The sequence below is a fragment of the Bemisia tabaci genome, chromosome 8 (assembly GCF_918797505.1).
Source record: "Bemisia tabaci chromosome 8, PGI_BMITA_v3".
Lineage (NCBI taxonomy): Eukaryota > Metazoa > Arthropoda > Insecta > Hemiptera > Aleyrodidae > Bemisia > Bemisia tabaci.
This window is the reverse complement of record NC_092800.1, coordinates 36,690,632-36,709,664: the sequence shown is the minus strand read 5'-3', so window position 1 is coordinate 36,709,664 and position 19,033 is coordinate 36,690,632. Positions and strand designations below refer to the sequence as shown.

The 19,033-nt window shown below is 39.6% G+C and overlaps 1 protein-coding gene across 2 annotated transcripts in view; it reads left to right on the top strand.

Annotated features, from left to right (window-relative positions):
- Window positions 1-502: 502 nt before the first annotated feature.
- The window catches only part of LOC109038773 (gastrin/cholecystokinin type B receptor), a 288,606-nt gene continuing 270,075 nt past the window's right edge, over window positions 503-19,033 (top strand). Inside the window, exon 1 of one of the 2 annotated variants that reach the window (XM_019053962.2) lies at window positions 503-800. The gene's annotated coding sequence lies outside the window, so the exon portion shown is untranslated. Of the gene's footprint in view, window positions 801-8,571; window positions 8,743-19,033 lie in introns of those variants that run through there. The other variant, XM_072303102.1, reaches the window with a different exon arrangement.

Below are 19,033 nucleotides of genomic sequence, written 5' to 3'. Positions count from 1 at the left end.
GCGCTCTAGCGCGCCGTAAAAGCAGCTCAAACATACAAAAAATTTACATAATCTTAGCAACATTGGAATACTCGTGGTTCCTTTTTGCAAAATGTAATCCAAGTAATAGAACAAGAAGGTGTTATTTTGATCTCAAAGGTCGATTTAAAAAATATACTCATTTTAACTTTGAGACACCCTTCACAGCATTAAATTTTAATATCTCGATAATTTCTTGGCACAGGATAGCAGGAATACTATTGAGACGATCAAAAGAAGGGCATTTTAGAATTTAAGCAACCAGGGTTCAAACCGGGATGGCGGCCTGCTCTCAGTCTCAGAGGAGGCCATCAATTTCAATTCGGCACCCCCCGTGCCCTATCCCTGTCCCTGTGGGGCGCGTGGGCCCTGAACCGGGTCCTCGCGGAGGTGACGCAATTCCCCCGTGTGACGCGACGCTATGAACTTTCGCGATCCCTCGGCCGATCTCGGCTCCGAGCCGAACTCGCCCGAGCCCGAAAGCTCGGCGAAAGTTCCACCGCTCCTCGGTCCCTTCAGTCCCTTTCTCTGCTCAGACCGGGCCTCTCGTGTCGCGGGCGCCGCCATCGGCCCTTTTCGAAACTTACGTGTTCCCGTAGTGACCGGTGTATCCCTTTCCTTGCGTCGGTTTCTTTTTTTGTGGCCCTAGTTTCTCCCGATTTGGTCGAAGTCGTCCCCCACCTCTATCCCTCGGGATAGATTTTTTTAAATCGATTTGTTTGGGTGTCCTGGACTTTTTAAGGCGAGACCGGCGAAGGGATTTATGCTATCGTCTGAAACCGGTAAATACTTAATCAGATCAATTTTATTTTCTAGATATCGCACACTGGAGAGAGCCAATAGAGGAAGTCGGATACGACATTTTCGACGAAAATTTAAAATTTTGATCTTTAGGTGGTCCCAAATTCAATTTCAAGGGGTGTCTCTGAAAGGAAATTTCACGAAAAACTCTGAGGAACCACTCTTGAACTTTTTTGTTTCATATTTTCGAAAATGTAAGCTTTCAAAGTTTCGAAATTTTGTGCGACCTCTCCAATTGACTCGTTCCATTGTGTTCGTAAGCTAATGGTCGAATAGGCATTTAGTCAAATGCCTTGACGCCTGAGAGATAATCAATTTTTGAAGGCTTACCAAATTTTGCATGTTTTTGACGGAGATATGTTGAGTGTATCAGTATCTCTAAAAAACAATTGAAAAAAAGTATGTTTTGAAGACGTGCTGTTTTGCATGTTTTTGATAACAGGATTATCAGTGTATCAGCGTTTTGAAAGGAAGAAATTGATCAGAATATAATTTCTCTTAAATTTTTACTGTCAAATTTTCAAATAATGCGTACCTATTTAATGAAGCATCAAATTTTTTTAGACAAACTCAGTGCTATGATCTCTGAGAACAATTATAAATTGATAAACAATTTTTCAAATGGTTCTTATCTGCATATTCGGCACGTATTCGCATCAAAAAAAAGGAAAAACCTCAGAATTATAATCCGTGATAGGATTTTTGACAATACGCCCACAGGTATTTGACTACAAGCCCGTGGCACAATATGCATGAGGCAGATTTGGACAGTTTTGGATTTGGACTCTCACCAAATGAAACAAAGTTTTTCGGAAAACGAGTGGTCTATAATTGTTTAAAAAAATTCCTTTTTAATTCTCGTGAAGTTAAATTGCGTTCCAAAATGTATATAAATAAACTGCAGTTGCTATACTGGTTGTATTACATCATCAACACGTTTGAATCTTGAATAACTTGGTCCCCCTCTTTTAAATACAATTAAAACGTAAGTAATGGAGAAAACCAAGAATCCGGCACTGGGAACCAAGTTTTTGGGGGGAAATGCAGGGTCTGCTCACCAGAAAGTTTCCCTTTTCAGTACTCATCAGGAAAAGATTTTGTTCAGCTTACAGAAAATCAATCCACAGAAAAGTTTTAACTGCTTCGTGATGATTACAGAGTTCTTGCAAGCAACTAATGGGTACAGTCTTTGTTTCCAAAAAATTTGGTTCCTCACTGTTAAACTGGATTCATTCGGACGTTTGCATACATGATTAAAGGAACTTCGTAAAAATGAATTCAATCAAAAGGAACTATGATACTCACAAATCGTATGCATACAGTTCTTTTTGATTTAATTCATTTTCACACTTTCCTTTTGGAATCAATCGTAATTTTGTGCTACATTTTAATCCTCATAAAGAGGAAGGCAGTTAATTTTGCTGTATGGTCTCGGAGAAATATAATTTCTGAGGTACCAGTGGATAAAATAATGAAAACCATACACCACTCAAAAGAAGAATACGACAAGAAAACCGCGCCACTTAACGACCCAGATGGTCGCAAGTGACGAGATATTTTTCATCATTTAGGTGGGCAACTATTTTCGCTCGTGGGTAACGTCTTGCGTCGCGGAAAAATGAAGGCGATTCATAAGGTATGAAACGTTCAGAGACACCCTGAACTCGTCCTCTGGGGACACTCATTTTCATTCCATCTTAAGTTATGAGGCGACTAGCATTCCAAACACTAACACGTAACATTTAGAGGTATTCTTCCGTGCTAAGGAGAAACGACGTATGAACATTCGAGTGTTGCCAAATTTACTCTCAAAAATAGTTATTTTTGAAGAAAGTTATGAATATTTTTCCTTTAAATTTTCAGGAACTTTAGGTGAAATTGCGGACAAAATTATCTGAGAAATTGGCAGAAAAAGATTCAAAAATTTTCCTGAAAATTAGTGATTTGTCTGAAGAAATTTGGCAACGCCTTATGATTCATACAGCGTTTTCCCTTAGCACGGCAGTATTCAAACCCATATACAGCATTCTTTGGTTATTTATCGTCTCGCAATTTATTAAAACCGTTGTTTTGGCAGTGGCGTGGCGTGTTTTGCGAAACATTGGTTGGTTTACCATTTAAACCTATGGAAAAGGATCGATAAACAGGGTGCTCGCAACGAACGCCTTAATAATCGATTCTTTATCACAGCTTCAAATGGGGAAATATCGATAATCGATCACTCAAACCTCGCTACTGGTTTTGCAATTGACTGATAGATGAATCAATTTATCAGGGGAAATTCGTAAGTATCCATAGCGATTTATTAGCTCCTTTCAAAAATAAAGACAAGATGGTTACCTTACGGATGCTTCAAAAGTAAATACCCCAAATATCGTCTATTTTCAGGTCGATTTACTCCTAGAATTAATACCTAGTTTTTGATTTGTTAAAAGTCAGGTGCTCATTTTTATGCCCTAAAGGAATAGACAGCGATAAATCTTGGATTTCGATTAATAATATTGAATGGTAAATCAAAGAGGTGATAGGTGGCTTGGTTCTTATTCTCAAACTTCTCCTCCGAGGGTTGCATTCTCAGTTATTGTATTATTACATTTTTCATATTCAAGAATAGAAAAAAAAATACTTGATATAATAAAAAATGGAATACTGCACTACGTGTTTCCTTCTAGAATTTTGAACATTACTAAGGTTATTTTTTAAATTGGTGCCTTTTCCCGGAGAATGTCGGTAAAGAGTTTGCTCATTCATTTGCACAAAATGTTCAGATATAATTTTCGCACACTCGCACAACGATATATGACACATTGAATGAAACACTTTTTTTATTTTTGAAATAATTTTATTTAAATATAACGTAACTACTACAAGAATATCCTTGTGTCTATCTACATGGTTTAAAACTAAAACTAGAAGAATTGCATTAATTTTACATGGTAACGTTAGATGATACGATGAATTCTTCTCTGCCTTCTTTTTTAGAAATATCAAAACATAAAGGTTTTTACTATAATTGTTGTTTCACATTCTTCCTTCCACACTCCATTCACACTCTCTCTCACTCATATCCTACAGACTAGTTACGAAGTAAATCTTGGCGGGAGTTCAAAGGTCTCCCACCTTTTTAATCTTTTCACTAATATTGTACTATCTAAGAGGTTTACAGCCTCTTCATTGACATGTGAATGAAACACTTTCCAAGTCACAATGATGCGATTACTGAAGGATTCAACGTCAACTTATCTTAAATTTGGACGTGTTTGAATTAGTCTTTATAAAATAATTCCAGCTACCCTTCTAGTAAACCGTTGTTAAGCTTCGGATTAGTCGCAAAAGCTGAGGGGTTTTATTTTCAAAGGATAATTTAGATTTCAGACGAAAGATCGGATGGAATGGGTGCTTAATATTCAAAGCAAGCGTAGGTTTCACGATAAGTTTTCTCTTGAACTTCAAAATTGAAGTAATGAGACAGGGCGCGCCTCATTCGTATTTCTAATCCTTACTTTCTCGGCTCGTCACATATTCGCGAAAGCGTTCGTTTTTTAATTAAAAGGAGGGCTCGCTTTCCGTAAGTCTCTCGGTATTTCGGAAGTTTCGTACTTCGTTGTAATCATGTCAGAGGATCATTAGGCAAAAATCAGACGATATTGTGTCGGTTCAACTGAAATCCAAACTCGGCAAATCTTTTAACTGTTGAAAGATGAATGTCAAGAAAAAGTATGATGAATACCATTTCCAGAAAAAAATAACACTAAAGCTTGGTCTAAATATTGCAAGAGCACGGAAAAAATTGATTTTTCATTGTAAAATCTACATTGAAAAATGTCAGACACTATTTTTAACTACAAAATTGTTAAATCAGCAATTGCGTTTTTTCCGTGTGGTAGGATTCTATAATAGAATTCTATAATAGATTCTATAATAGATTCTATGATAGATTCTATAATAGATTGCATATTATTTTGAGAGAGAGTTAAAGCCAAAAAACCCAAAAATTAGAGTCATAATAAAATTCATTTTTAATTTTTCTAACCTAAATTATATCAAATTTTCGACAAATCGATACTGCGGAAATAACCAGTTTCCTTATGGTACGCATTATAAGTACGTTGAATTCATCCATAGAGAAGCTATGAGATTTGACTAAAAATTTATTTAGAAAAGTCATTCCTTCTTATATCACTACATTAGCCATTTTCAGTGTATCCTCCGATTAAAATAAAATCCTTTATCATTGGGAAGTTAATGATCTTCTAGCCAACAGCTATGAGCTATGCCTACTCCTTCCTAAACAATAAGTCTATATTCCACACGAAATTGCCAAAATTGTCAATGTATGATCATAGCAAATTGCCAACTTGATAAAAATTAATTAAAATAGAAGCGCTGAAAATTGTCAAATTTTTTTTCATTTTTTTCTCTCATGACTTTTACGGTGACCAAATTAGTTACTTTGATTTTCAAGTCAAAATTGGGCCGAGTTCATCAGAAAGGAACCAACCCACATTTTCGGGAAAATTGAGTTAAGAATGTTTTTAAGTTTCACTAGTCGTTATGATCTCCTGCCAAAATCTGAAAGTCGAAAAAATTAAATTAGTTTGTGAAAAGAGGGGTTAAAGTTTAAATTCTACATTAAGCACTGGGAAAGAAAGGCCCCTTAGGTGTAGAGTCCAGACTCTTAATAACATTGACAAGAAAAAATACTCTTGATTCAATCCGATTTTTCCTTGAATCGAAGAGCCGAGTCTCTTGATTTAGGCGGAAACTTATTGCGAAAACTTTCCCGTTCTACTGTTCTAAGAGGAGTATTTTTGTGAGTCCTTTAAAGTCATGCCACTGGAACAAAAAAGTCGCTTGGATCTTGAGTCCAGACTTTTAAAAACATCGACAAGAAAAAATACTCTTGATTCAATCGGCTTTTTGCTTGAATCAAAAGGAAATCCGCTTAAACTAAGAAACTTGGTTCTCAATTTAAGCAAAAAATCCGATAGAATCAAGAGTATTTGTTCTTGTCAATGTTTTTAAGAGTCTGAACTCTAGATCTAAGCGACTTTTCTTTCCAGTGAGCCTTATGCAGGAATAAAACTTAACAAACCTCTTCTTCTCAATTTCAAATGAATGTGGGTTGGTTCCTTTCTGATGAACTCGGTCAAACTTATCGACAAATTCCCAGAGAAGGGCTATATGTCGACTCAAGGAGGATTTTTCGGGGCATTGAAGCCAATGGCTCACCCTGTAACTGACCTACATGTCACCGACCGAGTATGAAGTGGTGATGGCGTCCATAAACTCCGGCCTTGATTGATAGAGGTCTTAAGTCTTAACGGTGCACATAATGTTGAGCTGGCCAACGTCCCACCATATTTCACGATGGGCTTTGGTTGATGGCCCGGCATAGCCGCCGCAATATATGACAATCAACACTGTTGTCAGACGCTGGATTTAACGAAAACAGACAAATTTCTCACTTTTCCCTTGCAAGAGAGCATGCTCCGCATCCAAAGAAGATTCTGAAAAGACGAAAAGAAAATAATTCTTACTGGATCTAGCAAGGTACTTTAAGTACCTCTTAAAGTTATGTCTCCGTCATTATTTGTGACCATCCATACTGCTGTGCAACGCAAAAACGCCGTAAACGTCATTTTAAAGTTTTTGGAAACAATGTGTCATGGCAAAAAAACTTGTGTACTTTGGGTCAATTTCTTTCTAGAATCCTTCCTTAAATGCTATCATGAACTTAACCTAAAAATTTGAGGTGCACAGGTAAAACAGTTCTCATTTTAGAAAGTGTTAAGTTCCAGGAAACGCTTGAAAGTCTTGATGGATTTACGGCATTCTTGCTTCGCACGGCAGTATAGAGAGAGGAATCGTTATTGACGGAGACAATTTTGTTTTTCAAGGAGTCATTTTTGACCCATCAGGTCAGAGAGTGAGATTTTAGTATCCATATGAAACTCTCTCCAGTGCTTTAGAAAATGAATAGCGAGCTGTTTTGATCAGTTTTGTTCTATAGATAACGTTGAGTCTGATCAATGATAGCGGTCGGCAATAGCACCAGGATGAGGATGTTCAACTGACTTAACATTGAATTCGATGGAAGGAAAATTTACTCTCTGGAACCAGGAAAATGTTTGCTCAATAATGATTGACGAGAACATAAATTGAGAGATCTGTCGCTCAAACATGAAAAAATTGCATAAAGCTCGATAAAGTTTTGACTGAGGCATTCTTAAGCCGTCTCCACCTGGTCGGACTTTTATCCATAAAATACTCAATCGATGCAAACAGTCAGCTGATCCTTGGTAGGGTAATAGTTGATAACTTAAAGGTAACCGAAGTCTGCGATCTTTCGAAGCACCTTCAACTTAGCAGGTATGCAATTTGATCTCCTAAGAGTTAAAATAGTTGCTCGAGCGCCGTCACTTGTTGCGAGAGGCTTCTAGTCAACGTCTCAGCGCAGCGTTTCCCGTAGAAAGAACCAAATATTTAGAAAATATTAGCCAATATTTTCGCAATATACTTGAATTTATTGGCTTATTCTTGTGTCAATATTGAGCCAGCTCTACCAAAATGAATTAAACCGTATGAACCATCATACGGTTTCTCGGTAGTACTCTTTAGAAACATATTTTCTTTCTTACTATAAAGTTTCATCAACTTTGAACTCCTCAATAATACTGATTATAAATATTATAAATTTTATTATATTTCATTTCTTTCCACAGTTTGGAATATCTAGTTTGGCGATCGATAGGAGATAGTCCGTATTTGAGCCCGCTCTGTTTAGATTACCCATAAGAAAGTCGTGAGGCGAATCTTTTAAGGGTGCAAATCATCCTTGGAGGGTTGGACCGCGTAGCGGCCACGCGGCGTACTCACTGAGGATCTATAAAAAATTGTGAAAATCTACTTTTGCTGCAGGTATCACATTTTAAAAGATCAAACGCGGTGAAAAATTCTGAGATTTGGAACAAAAAAGTGAAGAATTGTTTTTACCCGTTAGCCATTATTACTGCAAATCCATGTAAGACGAGAAATTAAAAAAAAAGTCATATTTGATCGTGGGTTTTAGTTTACTACATTTTCTCTAAATCGGTCAAACGCTTTGGTAAATTATTTATCAGAAAAGAGAAACAGAGCATCAGAAATGGGAGGGCACAGGACAATTTTGAGAGAAAGACAACAAAAGAATATCTACGTTATCAGTGTCAAAACCTCACGCAGGACGAGTAATTCATGACACATTGAAAACTCGGAACAATTCACATACGCCTACATAATTGCTACTTACCAATTTCTTTCATAGGTATTCATATTATGATTACTTCGTAAACGGCCAGCAACGCTAACAAGAATCAAATCAATTCCAGACATACAGTTGAAAAGAATATGAAAGGTGTTTCAGACCACCCTTACCAGGCTTTTCTCTCGGCTAGTGTTTAGCCGTGCCCCTCCCCCCAGCGCCCCTTGGGATGTAAAGAGGGGTCATGATCCTAAAAGTCTTCAATTGCATCAGACGTAAAAAGTACGGATAATTTCACTCATACAGATCGTACCGTCCAATACGCATCTCCAATTCTCAGTGTACGCTCAGTCGCTCAACGGGTGGACTCCCCGTCAATTTGAAAAGTGGCGCGTCAATTCGTATATTTTGCCGAGCGCGCCACTGGAATTGGCGGGAACCAATGGGAGAGAAGCTTCGACTTGTTTACATTTTGATAACCAAGTTGTAAACAAACGTGGTTCCTCATTATCATCTTCTCGTGAGTTTTGCGCGTATAAGTCCTTTAAATATTTAAGTTGCTCGAGGTTCTTGATTTCTTTTTGGAAATTGCGAAGTAGTTTTTATTTGCCTATCTCAATCACATCCCTTCGAAGAATATATAACTCGGTGCTCCCTCGTTCAATCTCCAAGGCCTGAAGGTGAGTTCTCCAAGTATCTGATAGTTCTCTTGAATAGTTAATTTTTTCCTTCTCGCAGTTTCACCAGCACTGTACTGTTTGAAACTATTGAGCTTTGAAATCTCTGAAAGCTTCAAACATTTCATTTTGGTCCGTTTATCAATATATTTCTTATTTATCACCAGGGATTCGCCTGTGATGTTGAGGTCTACCCATTCAAAATGTCTTTTAATGTCAGCGTCCTATCAGTTTATTTATACTCTGGTCCTGGTACCTTGAAGAGAGTTTTCATAGCTCAGACATAAAACGCTTCTGACCTAGAAATAGGACTATGGGAGGTCTTGTTCAAATGCTAAGTATACTATTGAGAAGTGTCTATCAGGGGCCGGCGAAAGTTTAATTTTCCTACGATGATCATGCCTTAAATGGTCGATTCCATGCCTCAGGAGATGCAGATTCATACATATTCTTCAAGGATAGATAACAGGATGGAATGAACTTTCCTTGAAGTCTTGTAACCTTGTACTTATTGTTAGAGAAGGAAAACAGAAGAGTTGATTTGATGACGGGCTCTCAGAAAGGACTGAAAGCTCTAGGCCGCCATGAACGTTCACATTAAATGTCAAAACTGAACTATTTAACCGTCTGTCAGTCAAATCTATATTTCCCCTTCTGCTCATTGCACTTCAGCAAAAAGTTAATCCTTGCCGGTAAAACCTTCAAGAATATAAGTATGCAGCGACCTATCCTCAGGCATGTTGACTGTTAAGGCATTATGCGCTACTCTAATGATTTTATATTACACCTAGAGTAGTAACCGGCTCTACCCGGTATGGAGTTATCTTAATAATTGAGTACCCTCTTAGTCTGTGTTATTTATTCGAACACTCATCATGCTTCATACCTATTTCTATAGAGCAGACTCATCGTATGTTGAGACGAAAGTCAAGTATTATTTAGGTCACCACTCATCAGTGGTGCCATCTGACTACATGTATTAACTTGTTGAGTGCTGCTGATTCGGAGGTAATCAGAGATTGACATTTGTCTCAACATACGATGAGTCCGCTCTCATATCAAATCATATGAGTAACGCGTAACAAGGGGTAATGCTGGACCAGTCCGCTACACTGCTCAAAATCGAGGAGTGAAATTCGATGTATGACTCACTCTGGAGTCTACATAGCGCCCATAGAATCGTAGTAGTATGGATGCAAATTGAAATTCGCTCCATGAGAGCGTATGGCACTTCCTGGAAAAAGTTGATTCCACTCCGCAATATTTTTTTTTTTTTTTTTTTTTTTTTTTTTTTTTTGGGCTTATACTTAATTTACCATTTTGCCTACTTGCACAGTATTAGGAAATTGAAAACTCCATGACTTCACCTCCAAATTGCCGACATGTCCCCACTCTCCCCATGCAGGTACCCTACCATACACTGAAAAAAAAGTTGCTGGCTATAGCCATACCGTCCATTCCGGGTTCAGAGGCCGAAAGTTCCGGGTGCTAAAACCATAGCTTCGATTTCTCCGGGTGCTGCGCCTGGAACTTTCGGCCTCGGAGCCCAGAACGGACGGTATGCTATATAGCACGTAACTTTTTTTTGTAACTTGTGTTCCGGGCTCAGAGGCCGAAAGTTCCGGGTGCCAGATGCTTAAGACGTAGCTTCGATTGCTCCGGGTGCTACGCCCGGAACTTTCGGCCTCTGAGCTCGGAACGCGGACGGTACGTCTATACAGCCCGTAAGTACGGCTTTCACGGCCGGAGTTTTTTGCCCAGTGTTTAGGAGCGTCAGCCCAGTTGAAAAAGTTAAATATTCAGCCCGCTCCGGCAACGCGGCCTGGGAGGCCGTGCAGCGCGTGGCTTTTCATAAGCCGTTTTTATGGGGTATCCGGGCGGCCTGCGTTGTAAGGTGTTTATTTTTGTAAAAGCCTCCGCCGCCGGTACATCCAGATTCAATTTAGGAATTAAACGCAAACGCGTCGGCGAGTCGTTGCGCCTCTGAGAGGCGTCGACGTCCGCGTCCCTGCGTCCCTTCGGCCGCCGGGAGGGACGCGCGGCGCGGCGCGGCAGGGGCCAGCGGCGGCGGCCGCGGCGCGTGATCAAAGAGCGCGTCCGAGCGTATTATCCCTGCCCTGAAACGCCCTGGATTTATGCCCAGCGGCCGAGCAGCTACTTCCGCGCCTTCCGTCTTCCCAGAGGCCTAGCTTTTCCTTATGCTTTATTCAACAGTGTTGCCGCAGTGCCACAGTGGGAAAAAAACACATTGGATCTAGAGTCCAGACTCTTGAAAACATTGACAAGGAAAAGGACTCTTGATTCAATAAGATTTAAACTTAAATCAAGAACCAAGCCTCTTGATTTGAGCGGATTTCCTTTTGATTTGGATTGCATTTTGAAAAAAGGAACCACTAGCATTGCAATGATGCTAAGATTGTGCAACTTCATCTTTTGCAATAAAATTGCGGAAATCGTGAAAAACTATGAAATTTAGATGGTAATTTTTGTCTTAAATTTATAGTTTTTAGCGAGTAAAATAGAGACTATCAATGGGTAATCGGGTTTTTCCTCCAAGACAAAAGAAGTTGCACAATCTTAGCAACATTGCAATGCTAGTGGTTCCTTTTTGCAAAATGCAATCCATTTAAGCTTAAATCTTATTGAATCAAGAGTCCTTTTTCTTGTCAACACTGGGGAAAAAAATCACATTGGATTTAGAGCCCAGACTCTTAAAAACATCGACAAGAAAAAGTCCTCTTGATTCAATCTGATTTAAGCTTAAATCAAGAACCAAGCCTCTTAATTTGAGCGGATTTCCTTTTGATTTAAGCTTAAATCTGATTGAATCAAGAGTATTTTTTCTTGTCAACACTGGAAAAAAAAAACAAATTGGATCTAGAGTCCAGACTCTTAAAAACATCGACAAGAAAAAGTACTCTTGATTTAATCAGAATCTAGCTTAAATCAAGAATAAAGCCTCTTAATTTAAGCGGATTTCGTTTTTATTCAAGCAAAAATCCGATTGAACCAAGAGTATGTTCTCTTGTCAATGTTTTCAAGAGTCTGGACTCTAGATCCAATGTGTTTTTTTTTCCAGTGTACAGTGGAGAACGGACAATATGCTTTAAGGACCCTGCACTATTATCTTCCCAATGGTCTGCCGTCATAGCCAGGGTGTCTGCAAGTCCGGAATTTCTGGGAAATCCGGAAATAGTACTGATTTTTTAAGGGCGGCCCGGAAGTACTGAAAAAGTGCGGAAATTTCGTAAGGAGTCTAGAATTTTGTTTCATTTTTTTGGCATTTTTGTCGAAATATGAGCGAGAAATTCAAATTTTTGAAATGTTCAGAATTTCGTCAAAGGGAGGCACTGAAAAAGTTCTGAATTTTTCTGTTGAGGAGGTACTGAATTTTATGGGAATGTCCTGAAAAAGTACTGTAAAAGTACTGATTTTTGGCCAGCCTGTTTTAGTAGACACCGTGATAGCGGAGAGAACTGGAACGCTCAAATTTTCGAAATCGAACTTCTTTCAAAATTCTATTTGCTGATAATACAGCAAAATTCGGCGATCTTGTTGACCGCGCACTGGAAAAAAAAGTAGCTTGGATCGAGAGTGCAGACTCTTAAAAACATTGACAAGAAAAAATACTCTTGATTCAATCGGTTTTTTGCTTGAATCAAAAGGAAATCCGCTTAAATCAAGAGGCCTCGCTCTTCAAAGCAAGGATCAATCCGATTGAATCAAGAGTATTTTTTCTTGTCAATGTTATTAAAAGTCTGGACTCTAGATCCAAGCGACTTCACAGCAAAGTTTGGCAATTTTGATTGACCGCGCTGATTTCGTCGGTAGGTAATAGCTGATATCCTAAAGGTCATACAGTGTTCCGCGAGCGTTCGAAACTCCTTCAATTTAGGAGGTATGCAATTTGATCTCCGGAGAGTTAGAATAGTTGCTCGAGCGCCGTCGCTTGTCGTGAACGGATTTTAGTCTGCGCCTCAGCTTTCCCTGTAGAAAGAACCAAACATTTTTATGCAATATTAGGCCTCCCGTCATAGCGGAGAGAGACGTTTGTAATGCTCAAATTTTCGCAATCGTGGTTCTCTTAAAATTCGTCTCCTCTCTTTTAGATTATATCGCATCAAAATTTGGCTCAATTCTACAAAAACAAGACCATGAAAAAGTCGTTGGGGCATAAAAATTGAGTTTTTTCCAAGAGAGGAGCCGTAAGGGGTATTATTGCGCCAGAGAGCCAATGAAAAATGTAGCCATTTAAATACTGCCAGGAACGTTTTTAGCATATTTTTAACAATTTTTGAAAAAATTCAAAAATTCAAAAATGTCATTTGTTTTAAATTTTACGAGGGCTCTATAAGCCTTAACGCAATAAGGTAAAACTAAGTGGCACAGGAAGCGTTGGAAAAACAACTCTAATTTTAAGTATTCTGTGAGGAGACGCCCAATTTTCCCAGACAATTCATCATTTCAGGGGGAAATTGGCAACGTCAGGAGGAGCACCGACTTTAGGAAAAATGCTGATGTCCGCTGGGAAATGCGCATGCGCGCCGCCGGCCGACCCGAGCGTAGGGAGCTGGGCCACCTGCTCCGACGCTCGAGGAAAGCCAGTCTTCGCAACGTGGTCGTCTTATGCACTTGCTAAGGGACTCCGGTCTGCAGTTGCATGTCATTGTCGAACCACACCGTCAGACGAACGACTCCGGTTCGTTCTCAACACCGTCTATATTTTTGAGTCTTTTCTCCCCCTTTTTGCTATTCTTTTCTGTGTCTTGTCGAGCCCTTTCATTTGATAGAATAGCCAACTCAAACAATATACAGAAACCATGCGGTGACCCTGATTAGGGTTCGATAGGGGACGTTTCTGGAGCGTCGCGACGTCAGCCGACGGGACGTCTCTAAAGAGAGATATCTCGAGCTGACGTCACAGGACTCCAGGGGGGGGGGGACTGTTGTGTCGGACAGTGGTCGCCCGTGGTCTCTCTATAGAGAGAGATCTCGTGCAGACCACGACGCAACACAACAGTGGGGGCTTTTTGGGGGGGGGGGCAGTCGTTGACCTCCCAAAAAAACGAAAGACGTAGTCAATAAAGAGAGAAAAGGTCTGTCCTTGACTGAATTTCTGTATATTGTTTGAGTTGGCTATTCTATCAAATGAAAGGGCTCGACAAGACACAGAAAAGAATAGCAAAAAGGGGAGAAAAGACTCAAAAATATAGACGGTGTTGAGAACGAACCGGAGTCGTTCGTCTGACGGTGTGGTTCGACAATGACATGCAACTGCAGACCGGAGTCCTTAGCAAGTGCATAAGACGACCACGTTGCGAAGACTGGCTTTCCTCGAGCGTCGGAGCGGCAGCTTGATCATTTACTTCGCTAGATACGGGTAGTGGATACGGGATATTTATCTATTGGTGATCTATCGCTCCGTAAGCTGCCGACCATTTACCTCGTATCTAGTGCGGTAGATGAGCTCTAGATGGATAAGTATATCTAGAGGTACGATGGATACGGATCGCGGTGTTTCACGATCTAACTGAAAATAATTTTTTCTTTTCAACCAATCACAGCTCATCCTTCCATCTCCGAAGAAGAAGAAGTGACTTTGCGCGTTGCTTTGCGCGCGTGAATGTGAACAGCATAACCTCAAATGTACGGAAAATTAGGAGCACGATTTTCTAACGAGCGCGATTTCCGTAGTTTATCGTGATTTCCGCGGGAAATACAAAAATATATCGTCTTATTTCAATTCATACTATATTAATTTATTTCTTTTTAAAATGGAATTTCAAAATTGTATTTTGAGGTTATATTTCACCAAAAGAATAATTTCGACTTATAAACGTGTAAAACAAATTAATTTATTCTTTAAATGTATTATTTTAAGTTTTGTTCTTTTTTTCAAATAATTATCAAAGTGTAATATTTATACGGTTTGCGAGTATGTTCGTAATGAAATTAATACTCGTGCCAGTTTTAAAAATATTAACTTGAACTTAATCAGCAGAAACAACCAGTTTTCTACAATAAAATCGATCACCTAACCTCAAATATCGATAGATACAGAGTTATCCACCACCTCCGGTGTGGGGGATAAATATCTAGTGCCGTATCTAGAGGCGTATCTACCGGGCTAAGTCTATGGTCGCTACGAATGAATCCGATAGAAGCGCGGCGCGTATCCATCAAGGTCAATAGATATCAAAAGTAAATGATCATGCAGGTGGCCCAGCTCCCTACGCTCGGGTCGGCCGGCGGCGCGCATGCGCATTTCCCAGCGGACATCAGCATTTTTCCTAAAGTCGGTGCTCCTCCTGACGTTGCCAATTTCCCCCCTGAAATGATGAATTGTCTGGGAAAATTGGGCGTCTCCTCACAATTCACCAACAATTAAGGAGCGAAGTATGGAACAATAGCCATAAATGGGATCCTGACTAGAAGCTATGGCTGTTGTTTCAAGCGACACGTAGCGTCAGCATTCCAACAAGGTTTCGGTAGAAACGTGAGCAATCGCGAATCTTCAACCTGTTGAGTCTTAATTGGTCTATTTTTGGACTGAAAACGTTCTTTTCAGCCGATTTATTTCGATCGATCGCATTGCGACTCCTCGCTTTGCGATTTTCTTTAGAGCTTTGACGGGGCACCGATACATCATTTCTCTCGATTCGACTGAGGTGAGTAGAGTTATTCCTCCCCTCTTATTCGTGGCTGTCTCGAATTTTAATCCGGGTGGGTAATTACAGCAACTGTTGCCAAATTCGTAATATACCTCCGGTTTTAAGTAGAGAAACTTTAAAATGGACTAATTTTTGACTAAATCCGGCAGGAATGTTCGGTGTTGGCAGTCGCTTTTCTCCCCGCTAAGGGATCCTCAATTGAAGCAATTAGACGACTACTGTCTAGGGACTCTTTCCGCCTTTCAAAGGCACTAATTTTCCAGCGTGAAGGACTTCTTCAATGCGGCCTGTTAAGGCAAATTCAGCGTTTTTGATACATCGATAAGAAAATTGCCTAAATTCGTATCTCGATTCAAAGGAGTTTAGAATTAGCTTAATACATTAGCTGTTGAAGATGTTTCCTCTATGCCATCAAAATATTTTAGTCGAATGAAAACCTGGAAGTTCTCCCAAAATTGCAATTCTATTTTTACGTTGGTATCTCGGCACTAATTCGCAAAAGGAGTCACGTGCATCGTTCTCCGGAGTGTATTGTATTTCACTTCGGTCCGTAGTGTATTTTACTACCATTCCAAGTCCCGTTACTCTGGTCTTTAGTTGTGTGCACCACTCATTTTTTAACTATCGATATTAATTCCAAGAAAACCGTCGTTTTCAACAAAGATAAAAATTTTTACAAAGCAGCCCGTGACAATACATATGGTAAAAGGAGAAAAACAAGAGGGAAAACGGGAAACAAGGCTGAAATACTTAGCTTAAAACTCGAGACGTTTCGACTCCAAATTGAGTCATTTTCAGTCGGAAAATAAATTAAAATTTAAAAAACATCGAAGGAAAAACCTGAGACCCACATATTGGTGGCCGAGATCCGAGAAAAAAAGGGGGGAAAAAGAAAAAAAAAGAAAGAATAAAAAAACACGTTTTTTTCTCGGACCCGGCAAGCAGCATGTATGTCTCAAGTTTTTCTTCGATGTTTTTTAATTTTTAATTTATTTTCCGACCGAAAATGACTCAGTTTTGAGTCGAAATGTCTCGGGTTTTAAGTGTTGTATTTTAGCCTTGTTTCCCGTTTCCACCCTCTTGTTTTTCTCCTGTTTTAAACAAAGTAGGAGCGGAGGAGCTCCCATCTAAGCCTAAAACTCACAGGCCCATCAAAAAGTGGCACAATTTTCCTGCACTGAAGGGACAGAGATGGAAATACTCGCATTCTAGGTGAAACTTCTAAAATTGTCACGAAGCTTCCTGTTCCGGCCACCGGGTGCGCTGTGGTCTGCGGTCGGCCGTGAACAAAGCCGAGCCAATAATGAAAGCTTGACAGGAAATATGATGAATTAGAAGCGTGATTAAAACTCCTAAAAACGCGTCCGGCCGAAAACTCCCAAGACCCCAAGCATGGATCCCAACTTTTTTCCACCCTTCTCCGACTTCCCGCAGTTCTACAAGCTTTCAAAGCTCTTGCATAGGTGCCAGTCCGTTATCAGATCGTCATTATCTGAGAAGATATATTGCACTCGATAGATTGCTCTCCTTGAAAATTTGCACTTGAAGACTCAGGGCTCTGTTCCCCTCTACCTATGTCGGCAAGGGAACATCCCAATGATAAAGACAAAAATTTTCTAGTAAAGTAGTTTATTTATGTACAAGTTCTTATAGTTAGGTTTTTTAGCACTTTTTTTACCAATTTCTCAATTCTGTCTTTTTTTTTACTAATTTTGTCTTTGTATAGTAACATTCTCATTCTATTTAGCTCTTCTTTTCCACGACTCATATAACAATTTTAACCACCATATTCTCAGTCTTTCAAATTTTGTCTTTTCTTTTTATTAGTGTCAATAGACCACCAAAAAGTGCCTTTCTTATTCTAGTATACTTACAGTGTTAAATTTAAGTGTAAAAAGACTCGATGAGTCTGATCACATTGTTGTATTGTATTTTAATTGTATATAATACTGAATTAAAAAAAAAAAAAAAAAAAAAAAAAAAAAAAAAAAAAAAAAACTTGCAGACTGGTGACTTTTCCCTTAAGCGGCTACAGATCGACGGTACAACTGCAAAAACTCGGTTTGCGATTCTGCAGACTTAGTGCCGTAATTTAAATTTCTTACCTGCTTTTTTAAAGCTTCCGTAATTTTCTTCCCTATGTGAAGAAATTTTTTTGAATATTTCAAGCAATATTGTTGGTGTTTTCTCATTGAATAAAATATAGTGGGAACGATCTTTTGAAACACCACAGACGAGCTACGCATACTTGCAGTTTGCAGTTTCAGCGCCAATAGCACTCGCTGAAGACACACATCACTTACGACTTGATTTCGTCATTTCCCTAACAAAAGATCGTAACTACATTTGGACCTCGTTAAACAGAAAGGAACCAAGCCACATCAGCTCTTGCCAAATTTAATTTGGCAATTTAATTTTTTACGTGAAAACGGATGTGCGAATGTGTGTGCAAATTTCAGAAAATTTTCTACATAGATCGAATAAAATTCCTTCACATTATGAAAGGAATCCGCACAAACGTGCTCTCGTAGAAAATTAAATTGCCCAGTTAAATTTGTCAATAGCTGATGTGGCTTGGTTCCTTTCTGCTGAACGCGGTCCATTTAATTATTGCCAAATATTCCCTCGCAAATTGCAGTTTTACCAGGGGAATCATGTGCATTTGCAACTGAAAATTATACTAATTTCTCTGCTGATTTCATGCAGAAATCAGCAAAATTTTGGACAAAAATTACACAGGTACATTTTACTAAAAAAATCAAATTGTTTGAGTCAATTTTGCAACCTTGGAATGGAGTTACGTTTCTTCTTCAAGGAAACGACGAATTTACATCTCGCCCTCTTGACGACTCCATTTTACGCGAGACAATCGAGCAACAGGGCCGGACCCGGATATGGCGGGTGGGTCAGGAGGGTCCTTTTCCTTTCTCTCCTCCAAATGATGCGTAACTTCATCAGGGCTTTTTGATTTGTGCGCCCCTAATGAGTGCCTTTCTTGGGGGCCGGATACGTTTCACTCGAGGCCGATGGGGAACGGGGGGGGGGGGGGGGGGGGGGGCGATTTGGAACCGCTCGTTAAAAGTCCGTTGCGCGCCCCGAGAATATGGGCGATGGGCTCCGATGCATACCGTTCTCTCACGAAGAGCGCTATCGCCTGTTGAAATGGTCACCCTCAAGGCTCAAACTCGTTGAAGCCGAGGAAAATTAATATTAATTCGGTCGCGGTAAGAAACCGCGAGTAGTTGACCCCCAGACAGGGTATGAAATCAAGTACTACAGTACTACAACACATGTTTTATAACAAAGGTTACCCAGGCTACAAGAGGTAATTTTGGAGAAAAACGAGTTTTACGCCGGAAACTGAAAATTCGATTTTTCAACCTACCCCTAAAAAACTTTTCTCCACTGCGAATTTTTCTCTCCGAATAAAAAGTGACCTCTGGATGTTTACTATTATCAAAATGGACAATCAATGCCACTGTAACAGGTGATTCGATGTCCGTCATATTTTGTGTCAGAACACATGCGAAGTATCGATCGATTAGTTCCACGTTTTCATCTACTTTTCATCTTTATCGAATTTAGAGATCGCATTTCTGTTGTCACGAGACTGAAGAATTCAC